The sequence below is a fragment of the Crotalus tigris genome, unplaced genomic scaffold (assembly GCF_016545835.1).
Source record: "Crotalus tigris isolate CLP2741 ecotype Arizona unplaced genomic scaffold, ASM1654583v1 scf7180000018346.393812, whole genome shotgun sequence".
In the NCBI taxonomy this organism is placed as follows: domain Eukaryota; kingdom Metazoa; phylum Chordata; class Lepidosauria; order Squamata; family Viperidae; genus Crotalus; species Crotalus tigris.
Genome location: NW_024096955.1, coordinates 327,119 through 353,791, shown reverse-complemented (window position 1 = coordinate 353,791; position 26,673 = coordinate 327,119). Strand labels below are relative to the sequence as shown.

General features: G+C 43.0%; 1 protein-coding gene across 1 annotated transcript in view; it reads left to right on the top strand.

The window, feature by feature from the left end:
* Positions 1–9,185: 9,185 nt before the first annotated feature.
* The window catches only part of R3HDM2 (R3H domain containing 2), a 194,005-nt gene continuing 176,517 nt past the window's right edge, over positions 9,186–26,673 (top strand). The window contains exon 1 of the mRNA XM_039350668.1: positions 9,186–14,435. The gene's annotated coding sequence lies outside the window, so the exon portion shown is untranslated. The remainder of the gene's footprint in view (positions 14,436–26,673) is intronic.

Sequence of the window (26,673 nt, the reverse complement as noted above, 5' to 3'; positions counted from 1 at the left end):
CAGCGAAGAAATTAAAAGACGCTTGCTCCTGGGGAGGAAAGCTAAGGCAAATCTAGACAGCATACTAAAAAGCAGAGACATCACCCTGCCAACAAAAGTGCGTATAGTCCAGGCCATGGTTTTCCCAGTTGCAATGTATGGCTGTGAAAGTTGGACCATAAGAAAGGCTGAGCGCCAAAGAATTGAGGCCTTTGAACTATGGTGCTGGAGAAGACTCCTGCGAGTCCCTTGGACTGCAAGGCGTTCAAACCGGTCAGTCCTAGAAGAGATCAACCCCGACTGCTCTTTAGAAGGCCAGATCCTGAAGTTGAAACTCAAATACTTTGGCCACCTAATGAGAAGGAAGGACTCACTGGAGAAGGGCCTAATGCTGGGAAAGATTGAGGGCAATAGAAGAAGGGGATGACAGAGAATGAGATGGCTGGATGGAGTCACTGAAGCAGTAGGTGTGAACTTAAATGGACTCCAGAAGATGGTAGAGGACAGGAAGACCTGGAGGAACGTTGTCCATGGGGTCGCGATGGGTCAGACACGACTTTCCAATTAACAACAACAACAACAACAACAATTTTTCAGTTTGTTAGAGAGATCTTTGTGCAGCCGTACTGGTTTCTTCTTGGATTTCTTGTTTTTCTTTCTCAGTGGTATTGTGCTGGTCTGGCCTATTGTGATTGCATTTTTCAGGGTTTCCCACGCTTCTTGGGTTGTTTTCCCCTCTAAGGATTTTCATCCATGGGATCTTTCCTAGGTTCTCCCTGAGTTTGTTAAAGTCAGCTCTTTTGAAGTTTAGGATATTGGTTGGATTGTTTTCTATTGCTCTAGTGTTTGCATTATATTAAATTCCAGTATGACTTGACTTTCACCCAAGGTTCTGGTAATTACAATTCCCTCTATCACTTCTTCTCTATTTGTAAGGATTAAGTCCAGTATAGCTTTACATCTAGTTCCCTCCTCCATCTTTTGGGTGACAAAGTTGTCAGCTAGGTTGGTTAGGAATCTGTTTGATCTCCCACTCACTGCAGAGTTTGTCTCCCAGTTGATATCTGAATAGTTGAAGTCTCCCATTACTACTGTGGCATGCTTCCTACATGCATTTGTTAACTGGTTGGCAAAGAGTTCATCCAACAAAATGACTTTCAATGTGGAGAAAAGCAAAGTCTTACATCTAGGTAAGAAAAACCAAAGGTACAAATACAGATTGGGCGAGACCTAGCTTAAAAACGGCAACTGTGAGAGGGACCTTGGAGTCCTAGTGGACAATCACTTGACTATGAGCCAGCAGTGTGCAGTAGCAACCAAAAAAGCTAATACAATCCTGGGTTGTATAAACAGAGGCATAGAATCAAGATCACGTGAAGTATTACTGCTTTATAAAACCCTAATAAGACCACACCTGGAATACTGCAGCCAATTTTGGTCACCATATCACAAAAAAAAAAAAATGTTGAGAGTTTGGAAAAAATTCAGAGAAGAACAACTAAGATGATCAAAGACCTGAAGACTAAAACATAATGAAGAATGACTGTGGGACTTGGGTTTGGCTAGACTGAAGAAAAGAAGAAATAGGGGAGACATGAGAGCAGTATTCCAGTATCTGAGGGGTGTCACAAAGCAGAGGGGGCCAAATTGTTTACCAAAGCACTAGAGGGAAGGACAAGAAACAATGGTTGGAAACTGATCAAAGAGAGAAGCAATCTGGAATTAAGGAGAAACTTCCTGACAGTGAGGACAATCAACCAGTGGAACAGCTTGCCTCCAGAAATCATGGGTGCTCCATCACTGGAGATTTTTAAGAAGAGACTAGACCAGTGGTGGCGAACCTATGGCACGGGTGCCAGAGGCAGCAGAGCGCTCTCTGTGGGCACGCGTGCCATCGCCCCAGTCTTAGGCCTTCATCTGGGTTTTATAAACCCTTTTTGCTCTAGGCCTCCACCACCGTGTGCAAAAAAAAAAAAAGGTTCAATCAATCAATTTCAACTTCTCGCGGGAAAAAAAAAGATCTTGCAAAGTTGGAATTGATTGATTGAACTTTTTAGTCCCACCCAGTCTGCTGTTACCACCGTAGCCACGCCCACCCAATTGGCCATGCCCACTCAATTGGCCACACCCACCTGGCACCCAACGATGCATAAGTGGGTTTTGGGTTGCAGTTTGGGCACTCGGTCTCTAAAAGGTTCGCCATCACTGGACTAGACATTCACCTGACTGAGACGGTATAGGTTCTCCTGCTTGAGCAGGGGGCTGGACTAGAAGACCTCCAAGGTCCCTTCCAATTCTATTCTATTCTATTCTATTCTATTCTATTCTATTCTATTCTATTCTATTCTATTCTATTCTATTCTTCCTTTTGAATCATTTTCAAACATTTTCTTCTCTTTTCTTCTACTAATGTTAAGGTATCTGTGGGTCTCAAATCATATTGAACAACAGGTCCTATTTTTCCTGATTATTTGCCATCCTGTCTAGGGTCCATCGGGGGAGAAAGCCAACTATTTTCTAGCCCTGATTTTCATTTTTTTTTGAAATGGTAATATAGGAATGGGAATATTCTTTATTGGCCAGGTGTGATTGGACATACAACGAACATGTCTCTTGTGCTTAAACTCTCAGTGTACAGATAAACAGCAAAGCAGTAAGTCATCAATCATAAGATACCATCATAAATCATAAGATTCCAATAGGAGAATTAGTAGGAAAGATGAAAAGATGAGAAAGATAATAGCAATACAGCAATAGTACTTGGGTAAATATCTTTAGGCATAAGACAGCACTGTGGGAATTAGGTGTTTAGCAGAATGATGGCATGATCATGAAATAGATCCCATCAGTCAACTGATTTAATAGGAAAGTACTTCATATTCAGTCAGACCATTGTTTTAACTCAATATCTATTTTCACACTTCATGCCAACTTTCTGTTTTGATTTAACTATGGTTTGCTGAGCAAGTTCTTGTGGACTGATTTACACATACTGTTAACCCCTAAATCATGGCTTATAAACCTCATTGGCTAAATTCATACATTGCGCTAAGCTGTCATAGTGTTTACTTGGTTTTGGCCAATGAGTGTAGTCCACTCAAAATAGAAGCACCTTTCTAAGGCCTTGGAAGGAGAAGAGTCTATCTCAGCTTTGTTGTCAGGCATTTGGCAAGCTGAGCATCTGGTCCTCTGCAAAGGGACAGTTTTCATTCCTGCAGAGTTTTTTCTTTCTGGAAAAATCAGAGACTGAGTAGCTACATCAGATTGCCAATGATGGAGAAACGTAACAACATTCTTGACAGAGGAATTAAAAATTAGCCCTTCACATGATGAGGGCAGGATCTTTGGTAGATTTTCAGTCTGGGCTTGATCCAAATAGTCCCCTGGACCTTTGCTATTTGTAGTTATTGATATTGGCAGAAGAGCTTTCAGAAGCAGCAAACTATTGGCATAGGCGTGATCTGGCACAGGGTTTAGATGCCTCTGGTTGCTATTTCCCTATTTCAACGAGGTGCCTATTTTTCCAAAGATTTTGTAGCATGGAAAGAATGTAACCGATACACTGGTGGACCTGCCAATTCACCAACTGTTTTGCTCTCTTTTGTGCAACCGGACTAGAATCCTGTTTGCAGAAACTAGATCTAAAGATACTAGTATAGAAGGTGGAGGCTGCCCAATTGGTTTCATAGCTCTCTGCTGGGGCATTCGACTTTCAAATAAACCACTAGCCTCCCTTTCAGCTTAGCTCTCAAAACCACCCAACATTGTGCAGCTGCTCCGGTTTGGGAACTGATTTTAAACAAGCACTAGCCTCGCTGTGATCGTGCCTCAGGTGGAAGTCACTTAGTTGTCATTATCAAACTGATATAGAAATTGTCTGTTCAGATCTGATTTTCACTCAACTCTTTGGATGTTTTCATGTGCAGAGTTTGTTTTTCAACTTCCCTGCTATTGTCACTTCTTCAAGAAAGTGCAGACCAGGAAATCAGAACCAAGAACCAGAATACTATCTTTATTGTAAGGTTACAGTAGCAGAATCTTGCAGGTCTGAAAGCACTTCCCCACTCCTCTACCTTTATATTCCCGAGAAGGAGAAGGGGCCTAATTTTTTTTTTTCTATTCCCATTCCTGCTTTGGGCTGTGATTTCTCTTATCAGTGTAGGCTGCAGCTCTTCCTCCTGTCTCCCATGCTTATTCGCACAGCCACTATGGCTGTTTTCTGGCAATGGGATCAATAAAACACAAGTGCTAGAATTACCAGCTTCATTTTTAACACAAGATTCATTGGCAAAATCTTAACCGGCCCAGACTGAGGGCTAAGGAAGAAATGATTTGTGATGACTGAACCTCAATACTAAATGAAGATTCTGATTGGATAAATGGTGGCCAGTAAAAATCTTTCCATGAAACAGGAAGGATGAACTGGCTCTTGTGAAATAGTCCATATGGTCCCTGAAAAAATAGGCTGCATAAACATCCATCAGTGTCCTTACTAATTCTGCCTCAGCTTAATTCAATCAACTCTGATCCATACAACGGGAATCCGACAAAAGGCCAGTTTATATTGTGTGACAAAAGGATTGGGAATGTATTTATTGTGAGGTTGAAGATGAAGGATGAGTTCCCAAGACAGATTATGGCAAGTGTAGCTGCCATTTCCAATTATTATCTGACAACACATACGAACATCTTGTGATTAGGAAATTGACTTGGAAGAAGCAAATACCTGTTGGGAGTTATCACTTATTCATTCCTTGTGTAAACCATATACAAGATGAAATATCTTTCATGTAACAGAAAAAAGAATATTCCATTCTAAACTTTCAAGAAATGGTTTAATTCTTTTAAAGTAATGTTAAAGATTTTATGCATTACTACAGTAAAGCCAGAATTTTGGAAGAGCAGTTAATGCACTCGAAACTCCTACACTCTCTCTCTCTCTGTGTATGTGTGTGTGTGTATCTTTGAATAAATGTTGATGTCTGGCAACTGTTTAGAAAAGGCCCTGCAGTTTTCTTGGCAAGATTTCAGAAGTGATTTGCCCTTGCCTGCTTCCTAGGGCTGAGAGAGATGAACTGGCCCAAGGTTACTCAGCTGGCTTTGTGCCTAAGGTGGAACTACAACTCACCATCTCCTAGTGTCTAGCCTGGTGCCTTAACCACTACACTGCTCAGGTTTGACTGCCTGGCTGCCAGAATGATCTCAAGAGCGCAGTGCATATCTAAATGTTTCCAGTTTGTAGCTTTGCAGAAAAGTAGGTGAAATATTGCTTTATATTGGTGCTAACCAGGCAGCTCTGGATTCTTAATGGCCCAACATCCTGTTAGCCCAGAAAGACGAAGAGTGGGGTATAAGAGGTTAATTTATAGCTCTTTGTTCACACTTACATCAAAGCTTATTTAAAAATACAGCCCTTTGGTTCTTAGTCACTTTTTGTGTGAGGCTCATTACAGTTATAAATATCACAGCCATATGCCTTGCCAGTCTGTGGCTTGAACATGGTTTGTTTCCTTCCAAAAGTCTTCTGCTTGGGGAAAAGGGATCCATGCCCCACTTCAAATCTTTTTCATTCAGTCCCAAATGCTCAGGCCAACCCAATCTTTGTGTAATAAAACCCAACCTTGATCACATTTTGCAGGTTTATTTCTCTTCAAGTGAAACAGCCTAACATCACAAAGCATATTCAATGTGTATTGCTTGCATACATGTGTTTTTAACATTCATTAATACATTTATTCAGTTTCTATACTGTGGAATGATGTGACGTCAGAACAGTAAAATAGAGCCATACATAATAAGCAGAATTGTGATCACCCATACACCTCCAACTTCAGTAAAATGCTGCATTATACCTAAATATGCCAACTATGGGGGTTGTCAACCTTAAGCAGCTTTACCTTAAGTTGCAAAGTCCCTGCAGAATAGTTGTTTTTATTGCTTGGAGGAATGAGGTTAGGGTCAATCTATCCACATTGGGGGAAGGAGGCTATTTAAGAAAGTAAGGGTTACTTTCTTTGATTCCCCACTGATCTCATTCTCTCATGTTTGGGCACAAGTGGGGGACAACTTATTTTCCAAAGCACCTAAGGGCAGGACAAGAAACAATGGATGGAAACTAATCAAGGAGAGACGCAACTTGGAATTAAGGAGAAACTTCCTAACAAGGACAATTAACCAGTGGAACAGCTTTGCCTTCAGAAGTTGTGGGTGCTTCACCACTGGAGGTTTTGAAGAAGAGACTGGACAGCCACCTATCTGAAATGGTATGGGGTCTCCTGCTTGAGCAGGGGGCTGGACTAGAAGACCTCCAAAGTCCTTTCCAGCTCTATTTGGATTGATGTAATTTCCCCAGTTGAATGAATGCCCTGGATGGTTATGAGGAAGATGGTCTGGAGCATGCCCAGAACCAAGCCAAGTAGTACTTCAACAATCCAAATCAACACAGGTAGACAGTCATGGATTAACTGTCCTCATGTGTTTTATGTCTTAAGCATTTCCAAGTGACCAGTGTGTCTTATACCTTTCTTTGGGTCTTGGAAGGAGCACAGGTACACTTATACATTCAGATTACTTGATGCTGTCTATATTATTTAAAAGTTAGAAGTAAAGCCTTTGCAACCTAATAGTCTAATTTTCATCTCTTTCCCCCACAATAACTTTGCTTCCAGATATCACCTCTGATCTTCTAACAGTGGCCTGCAGGCTTTCAGCTTTTCAACATTCCTCTATCATCTACTGACCTAAATCAGTTGCCATCACTAACACCATGGCTTTATCGTATCATTTTGTATCTTTTCCTCAGCATCCATCTGATCTGTCAGTCTGTCTGTTTGTCTGTCTCACTCACAGATACACAAACAGGTCTAGCCTGCCATATTTCCCCCCCCCCCCATCCCCACAAAAGCCCTAAGGGATTCACGCAACTATCTGGTATTATGGGGTAGGTTTTTCATAAAAACAAAGCAAGAAATAGTATGACAAGGTAGTGAGAACTGACTGGCACAGGAGCAGTGTTTGCCACTGTGGGAGCAATCTTCCCTTAGCCAAGGACAATGCTACAGATAAAGTGTCTGACTTTTGTGTATCCATATGCATATCACTTAGTTCTTTCTTTGGCTGTTATATTCTGCCTATCAGTTTACTGAAATAACTATTCACAAGAAATGAATACTACCATAAATACCTGAAAAGTACCCATGTAGTAACTGCTTTTGGTTATCTTTATGAGTTGTATAGATTGGATCAAGAGGTAATTAGCACCTGGGAAGATTTTAAATTCTTTTAACTTTTTGCATTTCTATGCTAGGTAGTATCTGAATACCTCTCAAAAAGTCAAAACCTTTACTGGAAAGTTTTATCTACATCTTTTATCCTTCTGAAGTATATGAGGAATTGCATGCAATTTCACAGTGTATTTTTTTTTTACGACTTCCGTTTGGATAATGGATAGCTTTTGAAAATAATATACTGTTTTGGGTTTTTAAAAAAGCATCCATTATTCGAGTATGTGATTTTAAACACGTAATGTTTTGCATTACAAAAGAGCGTGATTTTAACTCTGGAGCAAGCCTTTAAGAATATAAAATCTTATTCTGGAGAAGAAAGGCCGTGAATAAGCAGGTAAGCAGTTTTAAAAAAAATACTGTTCTAGATTAGCAAGCCCCTTAATTGCAGTTCTGGAAAACACATAAGAAAAAATAAGAAAAGCCCCATACCACTCAAATCACCCACTGCATTGTATTGTCTTGTGTCTAACCATATGCAGGTATCTTGGAAGCATGTGCAGTCAGCTGGAATGTTCTCTCAAGCAAACAATTCTCTTTGCTCCTAAGACCATGTGTCAGTTTCAATATTCCGCTTCCAAGCCAGGATTTCCTGGGGCCAGTTTTTCTGGCTGGATAATTCCTAGCAACTGTACTTGTTTGAGCCAGTCTGGGACAGTTTTGGCAGGTTTGTTTTTCATTACTCAAAAATAACTATATCCCCACCCCCACCCCTATCTGGATTGGGACCATCAGAAAAGAAGAATCAATAGAATACCTTGATGCCCTAGAGCATTTCTGCACAAATTTAAAGCAGTTCCTACTATCTTTGCCTTTTGATCACATTTCTTTAGCCAGCTTTCTACGTGAACAATGTTGTGTGTGATTTATATTATATTTTGCCTTTATCTTATTTGTTTTATATCTGGAATTTCCAGTAGAGGCACTGCTATTAGTTACCTTATGTATTCAGGTGAAGGTGGGATATAAACAGAGCAAATGAACGGGCCATCACAGTGTCCCTGGATTCACATGGTGAATGTGGATCATTCTACATTAGTATTTTACAACTTATAGCATCACAAAGCCATTGCTGCAGTGCTATACCATTAATTAAAAGTCTTAATATTGCTCTCACAATAGCAGGGCAATGCTTTAAGATACACATTTCTAGTATGGAAATCACCTTGGCCATATTTTTAGCCATGGATGATTGAATAAGCTACATTTGACTAGTTGATATTGAGCCTTTCCTTGTTCCTTGAGGACTTCAAATGCTAGTTTCCAGGCAGATCTGTGGAGGCTTGTTCATATACACCCTTCAGTGTTCAGAGAGGTGCATTTTGGAAAATAGTATTTTGAAATAAATAGTATTATGTTTCAAGTTAATCTAGGATGCATTAGAGGCATGATGGGCATGGTTCGTGACTTTCAACCCCTCTAAGGAGCACCTTATATGTTTGATCAAGCTCTGCATTCATATTGAAGCATGTTTGCTATCAAATTGAAAATTGTACTATAATTTCTCCTACATTCAGATACTTGGCTATAGGCTCATTTTTATGGCAGTTGATAGCTACTACTAAATATTTTCAGCAGTAATTTTAAATCACAATTAAAAGATTCAGCCTTTGGAAGCAAGGATCAATTTTCCAGTCCTCTTAGGAAATGAAAATTTATTTTTATTTTTTTAAACACTATATTCATGTCTATTGACTTTTCCTTATTAATCTGGAAGGAACATCCTCAGATGGGTCTTCAACAAAAAAAAGTATTATATCATTCAGAGTATGAAAGTCAGTTCCAATTCACATGTACCTTAGGTTGAAAAAGCAGGCAAGTTGTGGCTGCATCTGCTGAAAGAATATTGTGGAACAGGAAGTGCTTACTTTTGACTGATCAGACTAAAAAAGTAACAAAAATGACTTATTCAGATATTCAGTCTTTATTATGGTCACAGACCAGCACAAAAAAGTTGGGTTTTTTTAATGTTTACAATGATTTATAAGATATAAAATCTGTTCTTAAGGTTTAACAACACAACAAATGGAGAAATATTACACCTCTACTCTTTTTTAACACTGAATTTTGTTAACATAATTTGGGGGCTGCAAAAGGGGGGGCATGTACCCATTCTTGGTTTATAAAGGTCTAGTGTGAATTCATTCATACTAACATATCCAATTAGCATTTCATAAAGTGCAAACTCTTTACTGAAAGATCTTGATTAATGTTATAATTACCAAAAGAAATGGCAATTCCCTCCTATTGGCTGCTTTATTTCAGCTTCTTTCTCTAGATTCTCCTCCCTCAGAAACAGGCTTGAGGTAGAGATCAAGGGAAAGAACTCAAATTAGTTTCCTTCTGTTTCCTGTTCCTTTCCTGCACCTTTGATGCAGTTATTCTTGTATACTTCGTGGGTGGACCAGTAGATACAGAACACAATCAGGGAGTAGCACTCTCAAAAACTTCCATTTTTTTCTCTTTTTGGTAACAGCTGTATTAATTTAAAGATCATAGCTGTGCTTTTAAAAGCATCATTTTCTCTTGACTCTCTCAATTGTTCAAATGTGATGCTTAGACCTAACCTTCTAGTTTCACTTATCCTGTGTCTAGTGTAACTTTATTAGGCTGTAGGGAAAATACATATTTCAGTAAAACACAGAACATTTTGTTCGTAGGCAGTGTACATATTTGTATAGTTGTGGTTCTGAACTTAAAATACATTTTAATAAGAACAAGCTGGACCCTTATATAAGAAGTAAATTTAAACAGTCCCTGGCATGACCTTAGCTCTGGAGAATTATATTATATACATACCTTGATTTCATCCCTTAACAGTACTTAGAATAGAGGACAAAAATCTTTTACTTAAGCCCCAGTTTTTTGCAATACTTTCTTTCTACACTGCTAGACATGCAAGTCTGTTGTTAATGGCTGTTGATATGTGATAAAGGAATAACCTAATCAGGCATTGGATTATAGAAGTAATCCTTGATTTACAACCATTAGTTAGTGACCATTCCAAGATACATTGGAGTTAATCTAAGAGGCTTGTGATCCTGTAACTCCTTTATGGTACAAACATTTGGGGATTAAAGTCCATGAAAGTCTATGCCACAATAAAGTGGTTGCTCCATAGGATGCTGCACACTGAGGTTATAATCTTAACACTTGTGGAGTGATTCCAGTTTTCCAGTGGGAGAGCCATATTAAGAACTTGGAAATCCTTTCAGGGCTCCATAATTAGAGAAAATAATGAAAAAAGCAGCATCCACCTGCCTTTCTAGAAGTTGGGATTCTGTCTTGACTGTGCTGTACTGTAATTACAGGAACTGTATGCACACATGCTGGATGAGGCTGTAAAGTTCACCTTCCCGCAATCTTGATCAAAATCCTTTTGATCAAGATTGTGAATTTCTTCAATGCATTGCAATTGTTAAGAACAAATACATTCAATTGTTCTGTTGTTAAAAATGTGTTAAAAAGCAATGAATTGTACACAGGAAGCTGATTAACTGGCGTGGAAAAGTAGGTGGGGCCATGCAGACCACGAACAAATATATACATAATACGATTCTGTTTTTACACGTCTTAGAAATGCAGTATGGATTCTTCCACTTCCATCCCATGTCTCTCATTTTCAAGGCTGCTGAACTGTTTCTTCAGAGCTGCCTGTAAAGCAACTCAAAGACTCTGGTATTGGGCTTTTCATTTAAAAAATGAAACTTGGAAAGTTTCAATTAATTTAAGGTAAAACTTCTGCATCTCTGGGTGATTTGCCATCTCCAGGTATGGTACAACTTTCAGCAGCATTAAAAGCAGGAGAGCTGCCTCTTGCAGAAAGGCAATTCTTCCCTGATCACAGGGTAACTTTGGACAGATCAGATAGGACAATTTCAAAGTGAATGCTGACAACATATTATGTCAAGTAAGACTCATTTCCAAGAAGAGTTCCTTAGTAGTCTCTGAAGCATTTTTTTTCTTTTTATTCCTGTAGATACTAGCTAATTTGAGCACAGATAAGACTTCTTCAGGCTGATGTCTGGAAGTTAAAGAAATACTGCTGGTTTCTTTGAAAAATTGTGCTGTGTGTAGGCCATGTCATGGAGAATATGATTGCTTAATAGAAAATTATAATAAAACACAAACTTCAGGGCAAAAGGAACACCCCTGCCATTGATGACTGTTACGCATTATTGTTCAGCTGCTTCTCCAAAGCTTTACTCATGGCAATTATGCTTTCAGCCCAGACCAAATAATTTTTAATTTGAGTTAAAGGTGACTTTGTTGCAGAGTTTTAACAAACACATTACAAAGTATAAATGATTTGTTTTTTTTTCCTCATGGGAAGAAAACATCACTCACTTGGAAAGTATATGGTCAGCATAGAATATAAAGGTAGTCCTCGCTTATGACCACAATTGAGCCCAAAATTTCTGTTGCTAAGGGAGACATTTGTTAAGTGAGTTTTGTCTCATTTTACCTTTCTTGCTAGTTGTTAAACAAATAATTGCAGTTGTTGAGTTAGTAACATGGTTGTTAGGTGAATCTGGCTCCTCCATTGACTATCCTTATCAGATCACAAAAGGTGATCACATGATCCTGGGGTACTGCAACCATCATAAGTACAAGTCAGTTGCCAAGCACCTGCATTCTGATCATGTGTCCATGGGGATGCTGCAGTGGTCATGTGAAAAATGGTCCTAAGTCACTTTTTTCACTGTAACTTCAGTCACTAAATGAACTGTTGTAAGTCAATGATTATCCTTACTTAAAATATTCCTTCCCTTAATACCATCCAACACATGCATTAAGATCAGGTGAAGAGTTTATTATCAGAGTAGAATATAAGTAACAGCTAGGACCAGGGCAATACAATTTATAGAACTACTTTCTTGAGAACAATTGTTTTGAAATTTTGTTCTCCCAACACATTTTAGGACATCAAATCCAATTTCAGATTTTCCACTTTTCAAAATGAGCTTTGTTTTAATGTTTATATTTTTTCAAATAATTTATTTTTGATTTATATTTAAGATTTTTATTTTTTCTCATAAATAGTTTTGCATTTATCCAGGAAGAATTGTAGAGAAATAAGTGATATGCTTTAAATATAGTAGGGTATACAGTTCAGATCCAAGCATTTTTAGCCGGGACAGGCTATATTCCTTGTGTAAAATTATGAAGGAATACTATTAATTATGAAGCTAAGTGGTCTGATATGACTAAAAGTATGTTCCTTTGCTTCCATGAGGGAACTGTCTGTGCAATGTATGCACTATACAGTACTGCATATTTGGCATTTCTTCTGGGACAATTCTGAAACAAAATATATACAGAACAATGTGGCTAGGTCCACACATGGTCAGTTACAAATGCCCAATTTAATCAGGTTATATGAACTCAACCAGTATTTTGTTTCTGTGTCAAGGTTATTTCTGTGTAAGCTTGGTCTGTCTTTTGTAACTACACCACAGAAAATGCTGTAGTTTCATCTTCCAAATTAAGTTCTAATAAAAAGGGATGAGGCAAACTTTGAAAGCGCTGAACAGCCAGAAAATGGGGGAGGCATCAATCTAAAAGTTACCTCAAGGTCATCCTACACACACTTCTTACATATCTCTTAAATCGAAAATTCACTGTTTACAAAAAGCATCTAGGGGGGCAGGACCCTGCAGCAAAATACTCTGCAATAGTGGCGAATATCTGTAGCTTGGGTGTAGGATAAGGGTGAAGGTTTGTTCTCCAAGCTTGTAAGTTGGTTTCTGCACATTTCATTACCATGCTAGGTAACATCCTCAGCCTACTCTGTAGTAAAAATATTCAGGTGATCCAGTGCAACTCTCATTCTAGTTCAGCCTCATAAGCACAACTGCTTATCTAACCTCTGATTCGGAAGGGTTTATTTCCAGCTAAGTCCAATGGAAGCTTAGTCTTAAGGGTCCAAGAGTAGTAGCCTAAATCTGAAAGGAACCGCACGGTGTCACCTTCCTTTCCCTCCGATACACTCGAAGAACTGCAGGCAGCAACAGCTCCACGAATACAAGCCACACACAAGGCTGAGATTTCTCTCAGACCAGCCACTTTCAATGCGGTCTCCTAGATCTCGAATTCAGCGCTGGCTCGTTTCCGCAGAAATATCTTTAAATGTCTTCCTCAATTCCGGGGTCTTTCAAAGGTTGGGCCTACGGCTTCCGTGCTCCTCAGCCTTCACAACAGGAAATTGGCGGGAACTGCAGGCCAACACATGCGCAAGACTCCCTAGATGACGGAAAGCTGTTTCAGGGGCGTTTCATTCCCCCCGACCGAACAGAAGGGGGAAGGGGTGTACTCCCGCACGGTTCTTAGGCTCTCTCTAGCGCGGAACGCGGAGGCGTCGCCTTCCGACGTTGTCCCTAGCAACGCCGAGCAGGGCGACGAGTGACGCGCGCCAAGGGCTACGTCGCCGCGCCGCGTCGGGCGGGCGCGAGTGACGCAAGGCGCGCGCGCAGGCCGGCAGGGGGAGGGGCCGGCAGCTTCTTTCCCTTTTTTTCTGTTTCTTTTTTTTTCTTTTCTTTTCCCTCCCTTCTTCCCCCCCCTTTTTAAAAATTCCCCGTTCCCCCCTCCCCTCTTTTTCTTTTGGCCTTCCTGCCTCCCTCTCTCCAGCCCTCCCCGCCTCGGCGGCCCCACCTGACCCTCGGCGAGTCGCCCGGCCCGCAACCATCCGCCCGCCCGGATCCAGGCCCCGACCTGCCCCCGCTCTCTGCTGTGCCAGCGCCTCCGTCTTCAGCTGGGACCCTCCCCTCCCCCTCCAGCCTAAGCTCCCCGGCGGGCGGGAGCTCCAGCCTGGCTGGCTCGGCGGGGTAACCCTCCAGCATCCCGGCCCGTCGCTCCGCCCCGAGTTGGCCCATCTGCTTTTCTCGGCGGGCGCTTCAGCCCCGGTGCAGCTGCCCGCACTTGTTGCCGCCCAGGACTTCCTCCTCCCGCGGCGGCTTCTACCTACGCTCTACCGCTCACGTCAGAGGAAGCGGAGAGGACAGCAGGTCCCTCGGCCGGCGCCACCTCTCCTCCTCCCCGCCCAAGAGGAGGGAGCAGGAAGAAGAGGGAAGCGGCAGCACGAAAACACGCCAGCGACGGAAGGGGGGGACGGGGTCCCTGCTCTCCCCCTCCTTCTTCCTCCCTCCCCTCCCTCCCTTCCTCCCTCCCCCGGAGGTAAGTAGCGCGCTCTCGCCTCTTCGGGAGGGCAGCCTTGCAAAGTTCGGGCTCCTTCCCGATTAAGATACCGGGAGGGAGGACCGTTTCGGGTGGGAGGAGCGGGTCGACGAGGGAGGGGGGGGGTCGGCGTTCAGCCTCTTTGTGTTTTTCATGCTGGGGGGGGGAAGAGAGGGGGGGTGAAAGAGAGAGAGAGAAGAGAAGAGGAGGAGGAAGAATGACTCCTCCGGGAGAGAAAGGAAAGTAAAGGTGCAACAGGTCAAAAGCCAAGGAAGGGAATGGTGTCTGCAACCTGCTTTTGAATTTGGGAATGGCAGGAAGCGGGTAGTTCTGCTGGCCTTCAGAAACGGCGCCCCCGTCCCCATCTGGGGTGGAGAAAAGAAGAAGTGCCATTGAACCTGGCCGAAGAAAGGGTCGGCGTCCTCTCTCTCTCTCTCTCTCTCTCTCTCTCTCTCTGTGTGTGTGTGTGTGTCATTCAGCATTTGGCTTCAGAATCTTAGTTTGGGGCCAGATGGAACTGTTGAGGCCATGGACGTGTCTGTGTTGCCAGCACCGGAGTATATTCGGGTTAGGGATTCGTAGTTGCTGGGTGTAATAATGGCCTTACTTAATTTGCAAGAGTCTTTACTGTTATTACCGTAGTTCATTTGTGGGCTTGATGCGCTGCGTAAAAGGAATATTCTTAACCATATGGGTTCCCATGATTCTTCCGGGGGTTCCAGAAGTGGAAAGCACTTTCACTTGGTGCTGTTTTACAGAGATGACTATAGTTATCTTCTGAGTGGTAACTGAGATTCTTAAATGATGATGATACTTGTATCCTAAAGGGCATGAACATTCCACAAACCTGGATTTCTGTCCGAAAGGAAATTTCTCAGAATCTCAGCCTGTTGTACATTTTGGAAGCAGGCTTATCTATTTTTTACCTGGCCTTTGGAATTCGGAGTTTAGTTATAAAAGGTGGGGAGATTTAATTTATACATTGTCTTAATCTGTTTTATGGATGGACATTTACGGATGTGTGTGTATGAGGCTTTGGGATAAGATGTGCATATTTAAATAAGGAAGTAAGGAAACATTTGTTTTTAGAAGTGATGAAAGCAAGGCAAAAAAAAAACCAAAAACCCAGCGACCACAAAAGATAGAGCGAAGAGGGACTGTTATAAATGAAAAACAGTCATTTTCTATGCTGTTTTTTGTTTCAAGTCTGGTAAAAACCTTTGAGAGCAACAAACCTTAAATGTATGCTAATTTGGAATCAGTAAATTGGGCTTAGTTCCTGATGACTGCATGGAGAAATAGTTACCATTTCAACTTGTCTCTGATATAACTTGCAGCGTTTTTTGGGATACAATTTTGTGCGCACTTTGATTCCATTCATCTATCTTGTCTGTTTTTGTTTCCTTCTATTTCCCTTAATTTACCAGACATAGGCATTTTTTTTTTTGTCACCTGACATGCTCAAAGCATGTGAGTTCCTGCTTGCTGATCATACCTTTCAGGTAGCAGTTAGTCTTTATTTGGTCAAAGATTATTGGTTCTTTCTGCAATCTTTCTGTACTCTTCATAACCGTCTCCAAATCCATGTTTCAAAGGTGTGTATATTTCTCTCATCCTTTCTCAGTGTTATCCAGTGTTCACAGCTATGCCTTGTCATTAGAAAGATCATTTCTTTTATTCTGATTTTTGTTGTAATAGGAATATACTTAGTTTCATGATCTTGTCTGTTATTGCTTTTCTCCCTATTAATCTGTTTCTCTAGCATGCTCTCTACCTTTCATCTTGAGCTAAAGATAATAAAACTATTCAGCATCTTAATTTTTTTCAAAATCTGCGAACTCACTAAATATATTAGTTGAAACAACATTTTCTATATTTACCAATAAGTTACATTTTTTTACTTTCCAGTTGTTACTTTCATAATTAACTATTCTTCTAGTCAACAGTGCTATAGTCTGCATATCACAAATAGTTATTGTCACTGTCATATATTCCAGTCCTAGTGTTTTTATAATATGTCCATATAAGTTAAACGTATATGAGGACAATATATTTTGTGTATTTGTATGTTGGCAGGTTTATGTCTGTGTATGTTCATTCAGTTTCTTACTCTAAATCAATCTGGTTTTGCAAATTTATTTTTTATAATGGCTTCATTTTTGTTGTAAAAAATCTCTTAGAAAAATAATCAGATGTATCTGGCATACTCATTAACCTTAACATATTTTTTTCTGGTACGAGCTATGAATCAAAAGCCTTGTTATATTCAATAAAACAAAGATAAATAGCTTTCTTATGTCCTTTAGTTTATTCATTATCTTATGTCAACTATTGATTTTGATGGTTGCAAAACCTGCCTATTTATTTGACATTTTGTCTGTATGTTTAACTATTGTTCTTTGTAAAATCTTAAGCTACTGCTTTAGTTTAATATTTTGTACATTCTTTTGCATGTCCCTGCTTTGGTGTCACACCAATCTTTTGCAGTCTCTAAGAGGTAGCCTTGTTCCTTATTTATTAATAACGAGCTGTTAGCACTTTAATGGCTTTCTTCTGCAGCTTTAAACAGTTCATTGGATAGTTCATCTGTTTCTGATGCTTTTCTATTTGATAAATGTGTTGATGCCTGTCATACCTCACCTATTTCTTTTTTTCTGCAAATGTTTCTTTCATGTGTAACCCTTTCATCTATTTGTAAAAAATTTCAGTTCTGCATAGCTTTTCTATTTTCTTTTCCATCTGTATTAGATCTCTCTCACAATGGAACAGCCTCTCTCTCCCCTGAAGTCCAAAAGCCCCCCACTCCTTTTGGCTTTCTAGAAGGTCTTGACAGCCTGGCTCTTCCCTCAGGGGGAAGGATTGGGTTAGGATGTAAGTTGAGTCCAATCTATGTGCATTTGCTATAACGTTGCTATGAGCCTAGTTAAAATATGTTAGTGTTTAATTTGGTGGAGAAGTTGTTGGTATTTTTAAAAAATATGGGTTTGATTGTCCCAAGACTACATGGTGACCATCTAAATCATCACCATCATCATTATCATCACCATCATAATCAAAGATAGTACTGGTAGTAATAGGCACCTTGAGTACAGTCCCAAAACTTCTGGAGCACTACTTCAACACCATAGCATTGACAAAATCACAATCAATTGCAAAAGGCAGCTTTACCTGCGACAATACCTTTAACACCATCAAATAGTAACATCTGCCTATCCCCTGTCCTTGGGAAGCACTCGGGGTGGACTAAAATGCCTAATCCAGTCTAAACATCTGGCTGAAAGTGCGACGAATCGTAATAAAAAGTCTTGGCTCACAACACCCCAAATATAACTGGTTGAAAAGAAGTATAGATAATAGATTTGGCAATAGCTGGTGATAGTAGAATAGAAGACAAGAAATGAAGAATATCACAAAGTATCAAGATCTGAAAATTGAAATTTAAAGATTATGGCATAAACCTGCCATGATGGCTCCAGTGGTTATCAGCCCATTGGGTGCCACCCCCCCCCCAAATTCAGTTGGCTCTTATAAAATCTGCTCACTGACAAAATTTCCATCAATTGCAAAAGATGCATGCTGCTTGGATCTAGCGCATATATCATGCCGATACACTACAACATCCTAGGTTCTTGGGAAGAATTTGATACGTATGAAGGCCAACACTATTAAAGAACTGGCAGCTGTGACTACATTGTTGTGAATAGATAACATTAGCAACAGCTCTTGAGTATTAAGTGTAATTTTTCTTATGATTTTTCTGATCTTATTAATATATCTTTTTTTGTTTTCTTCTGTGTCCCTTAATATTGGAAGTCTGTGTTCTGTTGTCCTATGCTTTTCTTTTTCATCCTCTGCTTTCTTTGGTTACCATGATAGTTGGTTTTGAAAGTGAGCTATATCTTTTCATCTACATTTTTTTTCCATTTGGTTTTTACAACATCTTTTTTCTCTTCTCATAGTTTCTTAGATTCTCCTTTGCATAAATTAAGTATATTTATATTGCTGTTATATTTTGTCCAAAATTCTTCCAGGTATAATCTTGTTGACCTGCTTTCTAATTTTCTAAATTTAACCCATATATTGAATATCAGTAATTTATGATTTGCTCTATAATCTGAATCTCAAAATGTTTTAATTGATTGGATTGACTGGATTGTACTGTGAAGTCAATTTGATGGTAACATTGTGCATCCAAAGATGTCCATGTGTTGAGACTATGTTTAAATTGCTTGATGTAAATGTTGGTAACAAATAATAAATTCCTACAAAACATCATCGATCTACCTCCTGCACTATTCAATGTACCCATCCCAAATCTTCTGGTAATTTGAGGTGTTTCATTCCTGCCGCTTTCATTTTGCAATTATACATTAATAATTCTGGGTCCTTCCTTGATATTGCATTTAGCTCCTCTTATAGTATGCCATAAAAATTTTCAGTGACTATTCCCATTATATTTGCAGTAGGTTCATATACAGGATATCCACAACTCCTAGTACATATGATCCATTTTTAATTAGGTTATAGCAAAGCATTTATTTAGCAATGTCCTTTTGGAGAGGCATTTGTCACAATTACCACATGAAGACTAGTTAATTAGACTAAAGGCAGCAAAGCTAAAGTCTTTCATGCATTGATACTAAAATGTTTAATGAATCAAAAATGAAGAGTATTGTGATATGCCATTATATCTGCATTTATAAAATATCAAAATAATAAAAAGCAGCCATAACCTCTTACCATCAATTAGAGTAGCAAATCAGCTATTTTACTTTGGCCGCTTAGTTGCCAATATGTTTTAATAATTAGAATGCTAGTATAGTAATATTTTGTAGAGGAAGAGACTCAGATCCAGGATGATATAATCTCATAGCTGTCCAAATTCTGTTTTATTTTTATCGTATTTATATTTTATTCTCCAGCACTGGAGATGGATAATCCACGCAGTGGGTTGAGACTGTATTCCTGGCCAATCAGATCAGTCAGCCAAAGTTGCCACGCCCCGTCTTGGACCATGATCCTCCAGTCTTGACTGATCTCGCCATGAAGACACATCTAGAACTTTTGGCTCCTGGGCAGGTATAGTTCCTTTCCATTAGGGGGGGATTTTTTTCTAGTAGCTGAAATTGCTTAGTTTAAAAGTTAATTAGAGATAATTTAATTCAATTTAATTGACCACTCAAAAATTTCCTTGCTAAATTGTAAAACTCAGGAAGTCAGATTACTACAGGGGAAACCTCCCCCACTTAAAAGGGGGAAATCCCTAACTCCCCTCCCTAAACAACCCCAGCCACCTTCCAACAGCCGGCAGCCGCCTTAAACAAACGGGGGGAGGCTCGGGCAACCCCTCGCGTTTAAAACAAACAAACAAACAAAAAAAAAGACAGAAAGGCAAGCAGTTAGCGAGGGAAGCGGAGGACAAAGGGGATGCATGCTGGGAGGGAGATTGAGTAAGGGAAACAGCTGGCGTGCGAAGGAGCAGTCTTTTCACTCCAGGCTGCTCAGGAATTTTTAAACGAGGCGCCATTGTCTGCACAGCTGGAAGCACGCGCAGCTCTTTGTTAAAACCGCACGTGGCATAGGCAGCCTTGTTAACACATGCGCAGTAGTTTCCTGGCAGCGGCGGCCATATTTTTTGTCCAAACAGGGGAGTTAAAGTTCCTTAAGAAAGCTAGGTTCAGCCGCTGGAGTGAATTAATAGGCAAGCAGTACTGGGGTACTAAAGCATCTATTATTCATTCAGAGACATTCAAATCAGACACATAGCTACTGGTTCCAGGACTTGGTGTCTTCTACCTAAAGTAAATAAGAACCTTTCATAACTAACTGTGTTTAGTTGCCTTTGGCTCCTTCCAGACTTCGGGTCCCCCATTAGTGGCCCGTACGCCTCTGGATTTAGTGGTGGGTTCCAGGCATCCCCAGTCGCGTGCCTGTCCTTACCCACCATAGTCAAGCCGGGTTCCAGGCATTCCCATTAGCGTGCCTGTTCTTATCCGTGCACAGTGACTAACTCTGACAATTTGGCAGAGTCTGCTCCTGAGTTCCAGACGCCCCCAGTAGTGCGCCTGTCCTTACTCAAAGTTGGAGCTCTCCTACTACCTGGGTCCCCCCTATCGCGGCCCAGCGTTAGTGGAGAATGGAGGAAGCAATCATTCCCTCCACTGGAGCCCCGCCTTCATCCTCTGGAGCACCTGCTTCAGAGGATTCGGAATCCTCTGCAGCCCCTAGAAAGGCTGCAAGGAAGTCATCAAAGAAGGCTGACAAACAGGCAATCAGAAGACACCAAGCCCTAGAAAAAGAGTTCGACAGAGCCCAGAAAAGGGCCAGAATTGAAAATAGGCAGAATGGGGGAATAGGTTCTGATCTACCGCTGGGTCTCCCTTCATCCCCACGGGCCATTTGGTCATTAGGGAGCTCATCACAGTCCCAAACAGAGGGTGGGATAGGCGAATTCTCATCGCTCTCCCGATCCCCCTCCCCACGGAGGTTGCAGGAAACCCCGAGGACCATGCTAACCACAGCACCTGCAGGGTCCCAGGCAATGGTCACTCCTCCTGCATTGACGGGGGATCTGCTAGCTACCCTAATAGCACAGGCAGTGGACCGTGCATTTGAGGCCAGGGCTCAAACTTCAAAAGCCAAGTCTCTAGGACTTAGAACGAGGCATCGGGAGGAAACGGAGGACCATCAGGACCTCTCCTCCGTCTCAGACTCGTCGGTCTCTGAGGAAGCTTACCTGGACCAGCCAGGTACGTCACAAGTGATTCAAATGTCTGAGGAGGAGGAGGACACCTCACCTCAAGGGCCGTCCTTCAGCGGCCTGTTTAACCCTTCTCTTTTTGTTACTATTCTGCGCAAGGCTGAGGCCACAGCCCATCTGGGGCATGGGACACCAGCGGAGCCTGTCACAGTTGACACGGAGGCTGAGCCGACGTTCGCCGAAAAGGTAACCACTCAACACCGCATACCATGCCCGACCATGTTCCTAAACACAATAAGGAAACAGTGGGCAGCGCCAACCTCCCTACCGCTTCCTAGCAATGCGGAGAGGAAGCTATTTAACGTAGCAAGGGAGCTAGAGGGAACATTGGAGGTGCCGGTGGTGGACGAACCCATAGGTCCCCTGATATCGGACACGGCCATATCAGGAGATTTTGCTGAGGCTCTTAAAGCCGAGGACCGAAAGAGTGAGTCCAACTACAGGAGAACGCACCAGGCAATAGCTTGGGCTACCAGGGCGTCTACCTCCGCGTCCTTTTTCACCAGAGCCACACTTTGTTGGCTCCGTGAGCTACAGGGCCGGGTTCCCATGGAAGATATACGCACTCATCAGGAACTCAGCAAAATGGTAGCGGCCACGGAATATGCGTCGGACGCAACACTGTTAGCGACCAAGTTTTCAGCCAAGGCAATGGCGGCAAACAACACGAGCAGGCGCATCCTCTGGCTAAAGAACTGGCAGGCGGATACCAAATCCAAGTGGAAATTGGCTTCGGCTCCGTACCAAGGGGCAAAGCTGTTTGGTGAGGCACTAACGCCATACCTGACAGAGAACAAGGACAAGCGCAAGGTCCTTAAACACATGCTTAAAAGGCAGGACAAGAGACCCGGCTCCTGGGGAAGGAAACAATCCTTTCGTACGGAAGCCAGGGTCAACTACTTTCAAAATTCCCAACCCTTCCAAGCTAGACAGGATAGGGAAAGACAGGGGGACAGACAGAACACAAGACATAGGCAAACACAGGGAAGACGGCCCTTTCGGGGGAACAACCGCCCCTTCCGCCGTACCAGATGACTCCCGCCCAGACCTTCCCATAGGGGGCAGACTAGCAGGGTTTGCTCCCCAGTGGGAAGAGACCACCACGGACGTATGGGTCAGGAACACCATACGTCATGGTCTATATCTAGAATTTCTCTCAAAGCCCCCGAACCGCTTCCGCCCGTGCCCCTGCCCCACAAACCCAACAAAGAGAAGGCTCATGAACGAGGCCGTTCAGCACCTTCTAAACATACGGGCCGTAGAGCCGGTGCCTATGAACCAGAGAGACCAGGGGTTTTATTCAATCCTCTTCGTGGTCCCAAAACCCTCGGGGGGTTGGAGAGCCGTTTTGGATTTGAAAAGGCTAAATTTCTACATAAAATACCGCAAATTCAAAATGCAGACACTACGCTCCATCCTTGGAAGCGTAAGGAAAGGGGATTTTCTGGCATCGATCGACCTCACGGAGGCATACTTGCACATCCCTATCTCTCTGGCTCACCGCCGCTTTCTACGGTTTGCCTACAGGGGGCACCATTTTCAATACAGGGCACTTCCATTCGGCCTGTCATCAGCGCCCAGGGTGTTCACCAAGATTCTGGCGGTTCTGGCAGCACAACTAAGAAACGTACCAGTCAGAGTCCAGTGCTACCTGGACGATATTCTAATCCAGTCATCGTCCGCCCAGCAGTCTCGGGCGGACCTAAAGTTAGTGATAAAAATGCTGCAGGACCACGGCTTCTCGGTGAACTTTCCAAAGAGCCATCTAACCCCAACTACGAGAATACTCCACCTGGGAGCGGTCATAGACACAAAGGAATGCAAGGTGTACCTATCACAGGAACGCCTCAGCAGCATAAAGAAAGCCGTAAAACAGGTAAGCCGCGGTCAGTCAGTGACGCTGGTCTGCCTCTCCCAGCTGCTAGGGAAGATGATATCGACCATAGCAATAGTTCCTTGGGCAAGGCTGCACTCAAGAGAACTGCAATGGTTCATGCTCCCGTTTCAGAGACAACAAATCAGTGCATCCCGGAAGAGGGTAGGCATACCTCTGAGAGTACGACACTCCCTCAGGTGGTGGCTATCTCCAGCTCTCCTCAGGGGGTCCCCCTTCAGGGAACCAGACAGAGTAGTAGTCACAACAGATGCGAGCTTATTCGGCTGGGGAGGCCACTTGGGGACCAAGTGGACACAGGGCCGCTGGTCAGCGGTGGATCTCCGACACAACATAAACTGGCTCGAGCTGCGGGCTATTCACCTAGCGTTAAGGCATTTTCACAGCAGCATAAAAGGCAGGCACGTACTGGTCCTGACGGACAACGTGACAGCCAAGGCCCACATAAACCGTCAGGGGGGCACACACTCTCGCTCGCTCTCGGCCGAGGCCCTCCTACTGGGGGCCTGGGCGGAACAAAATCTGGCCTCCATAAAGGCCGACCACATATCGGGGGAGGCAAACATCCAAGCAGATCTGTTGAGCAGATCAACAATAGATCACTCGGAGTGGCAACTACACCCGAGGATCTTCAGGGAGGTCTGTCACCGCTTCGGGCTTCCCCAGGTGGACCTTTTTGCCTCTCCTTCCAATGCCCACCTAACTCGCTTCTTCTCCCGATTCCCATCCAAGGGAGCAGAGCAGACGGACGCGTTACGGAGCCCATGGCCAAGGGGGCTCCTGTACGCGTTTCCACCCTTACCTCTCCTTCCGGCGGTAGTACGCAAGATTCTGCGGGAAAGGGCCGAGGTAATCCTTGTGGCCCCTTATTGGCCAAGGAGACCTTGGTTCGCAGACTTGAGGAGTCTCTCCCGCACGAATCCATGGCGGATTCCTCCGGAGAGGATCTCCCTCAAGCAGGGGGAGATCTCCCACCCAGAGCCACAATGGCTACAACTAGCCGTCTGGCTCTTGAACGGTCAATTTTAGCCAAGGGGGCTTGCTCACAGGGTGTAATTAGGGTCATACAGGCATCAAGGCGCCCCTCCACGAACCGTATCTACGAGGCCACGTGGAGAAGCTTCCAATCATGGTGCTCTAAACAGGAATTGTTACTCGAAGGGATCACAATTCCCAAGATCCTAGAATTTTTACTAGATGGCCTAGAGAGGGACCTCTCGCCAAACACACTGCGCAGGCAAATCGCCGCCCTCTCAACTATACTTTCTGCCAGCCCCGGTGAATCCTTGGGCAAGCATCCCTTAATACGATCCTTCCTCAAGGGGGCTGCAAACATCAGACCGCCAACCGTGCATAGGTATCCATCGTGGGAACTACCACGAGTACTACAAGCTCTTACCAGAGCGCCCTTCGAACCACTCAAAACATGTGACATTCGCTATCTGACCCATAAGGTAGCATTCTTGGTAGCCATCACGTCAGCTCGGCGGATATCCGAGTTAGCTTCTCTCTCAATGAGGAAGGACCTGTGCCATTTTCACAGGGACAAGGTAGTCCTAAGAATAGACCCTTCATTCATTCCAAAGGTCAACTCCCTTTTTCACAGATCACAGGAAATAGTCCTACCAGACTTCTGTCCAAACCCAGCTCATCCCCTGGAGCAACAATGGCACACCTTGGACGTACGCAGGGCACTAAGACATTACATTTCACGCACAGCGGAATTCCGACGCTCGGAAGCGCTTTTCATATCCTTCCACCCCGCTACTAGGGGCCGGAAGGTCTCGTCCTCTACCATCGGTAGGTGGATTAGGGCATGCATCACGGGGGCATACCAGGCGGAGTCCTTGCAAGTCCCCAAGCATATCACGGCCCATTCCACAAGGAGTGCTGCCACCTCAGCAGCATGGGCCATGCAGGCTTCTATTGAAGAGGTATGCAGGGCAGCCACTTGGGCCTCGCCCTCTCCATTCATTCGTCATTACAAAATCGACAGGTACTCCTCTGCAGAGGCCTCCTTCGGTAGGAGGGTTCTCCAGCAGGTGCTAGACCAAAGTTGCACACGGGACCAGTCTATTCCCCAACCCAAGGGACAATAGGCTTTGGTATGTCCCACTGCGTGGATTATCCATCTCCAGTGCTGGAGAAGGGGCGTTGACTTACCTGAACGCCTTTTCTCAGCACGGAGATGGATAATCCACACCCACCCTTATAGACTAGAATAATAGGGTATATTTAGTGGAGCCAAAACGTCTTACTGTCAGTCAATGGCTGCGCTCGAGTCAAGACTGGAGGATCATGGTCCAAGACGGGGCGTGGCAACTTTGGCTGACTGATCTGATTGGCCAGGAATACAGTCTCAACCCACTGCGTGGATTATCCATCTCCGTGCTGAGAAAAGGCGTTCAGGTAAGTCAACGCCCCTTTTATTATTTTTGGCTCCTTGCTGAACACAAATATTTTCCCGATTCTTTCTATTCTTCCTCTGTGCCTGGAGTTCTCAAGAGAGAAATTACTTGTTTGCAGTTTTTCCCATTCCTTACCAAGAAACTTTTGTGGTGGGCTGGTCAGACTAGTTTTCCTCTTCAGCCACCTTTTCCTTCCCTGCCTTGGGCTGTTCCAGTCTTCCAGTCAGTCTTTCCAGGCAAAATGTTGCCTCTTGGCTGCTTTCAATCTGGACAGTTCAGCATCATGTTTGTTTGTTTATCACCCATCTTGCCTCATGGCAACTCTGGGTGGCTCAGAAGCAGTGCCTGCTCTAAGGTTGCTAGAAGACTCACTGAAGTTAGCTGCCAGGTTCCACATGGAAATTGGGCTATAAGTTTGAAACTCCTGTTATAGCGTATCATTGCCCCTGTGTTCGTTAATAAGGCATCATGATCTAAACAGTTCATCATATGGATCTGAATTAAAGTGACCCATTCTGTTCTGTCTCAGTTCACTTTATTCTAAAATACCACATTTATAAATGATTCATTTCTATTTCAGCAATTTCAGATTTTCCATGGCTGATCTTTGTCATATTCCCATGTCCAATTTTATGTGTCACTGTGAAATTAGGAACTTCTTAAAGTACTTGCTCCATCAGCAATTAGACCTCCTTGTGGCTTGGGTTGGACCGTATTATTGCATTCTTTGACCAAGTGACAAAATTAGTGGATCAGAGGAATGCTGTGGACATAATTTACTTGGACTTCAGTAAGGCATTTGATAAAGTAGATCACAACCTACTACTTGATAAGATAGAAAAATGTGGGGTAGACAGAATCACCACCAGATGGATCCGTAGCTGGCTGACCGGCCATACTCAGCGAGTGGTCCTCAATGGAACTACATCTATATGGAGGGAAGTGTGTAGTGAGGTGCCCCAGGGCTCTGTTCTTGGCCCAGTGCTCTTCAACATCTTCATCAACGATTTGGACAAAGGGATAGATGGGGAACTCATCAAATTTGCAAACGACACCAAGCTGGCAGGAATAGCCAACACTCCAGAAGACAGGCTTAAGATACAGAAGGATCTGGACAGACTTGAACACTGGGCACTAACAAACAAAATGAAATTCAATGGTGAAAAAAGCAAGGTT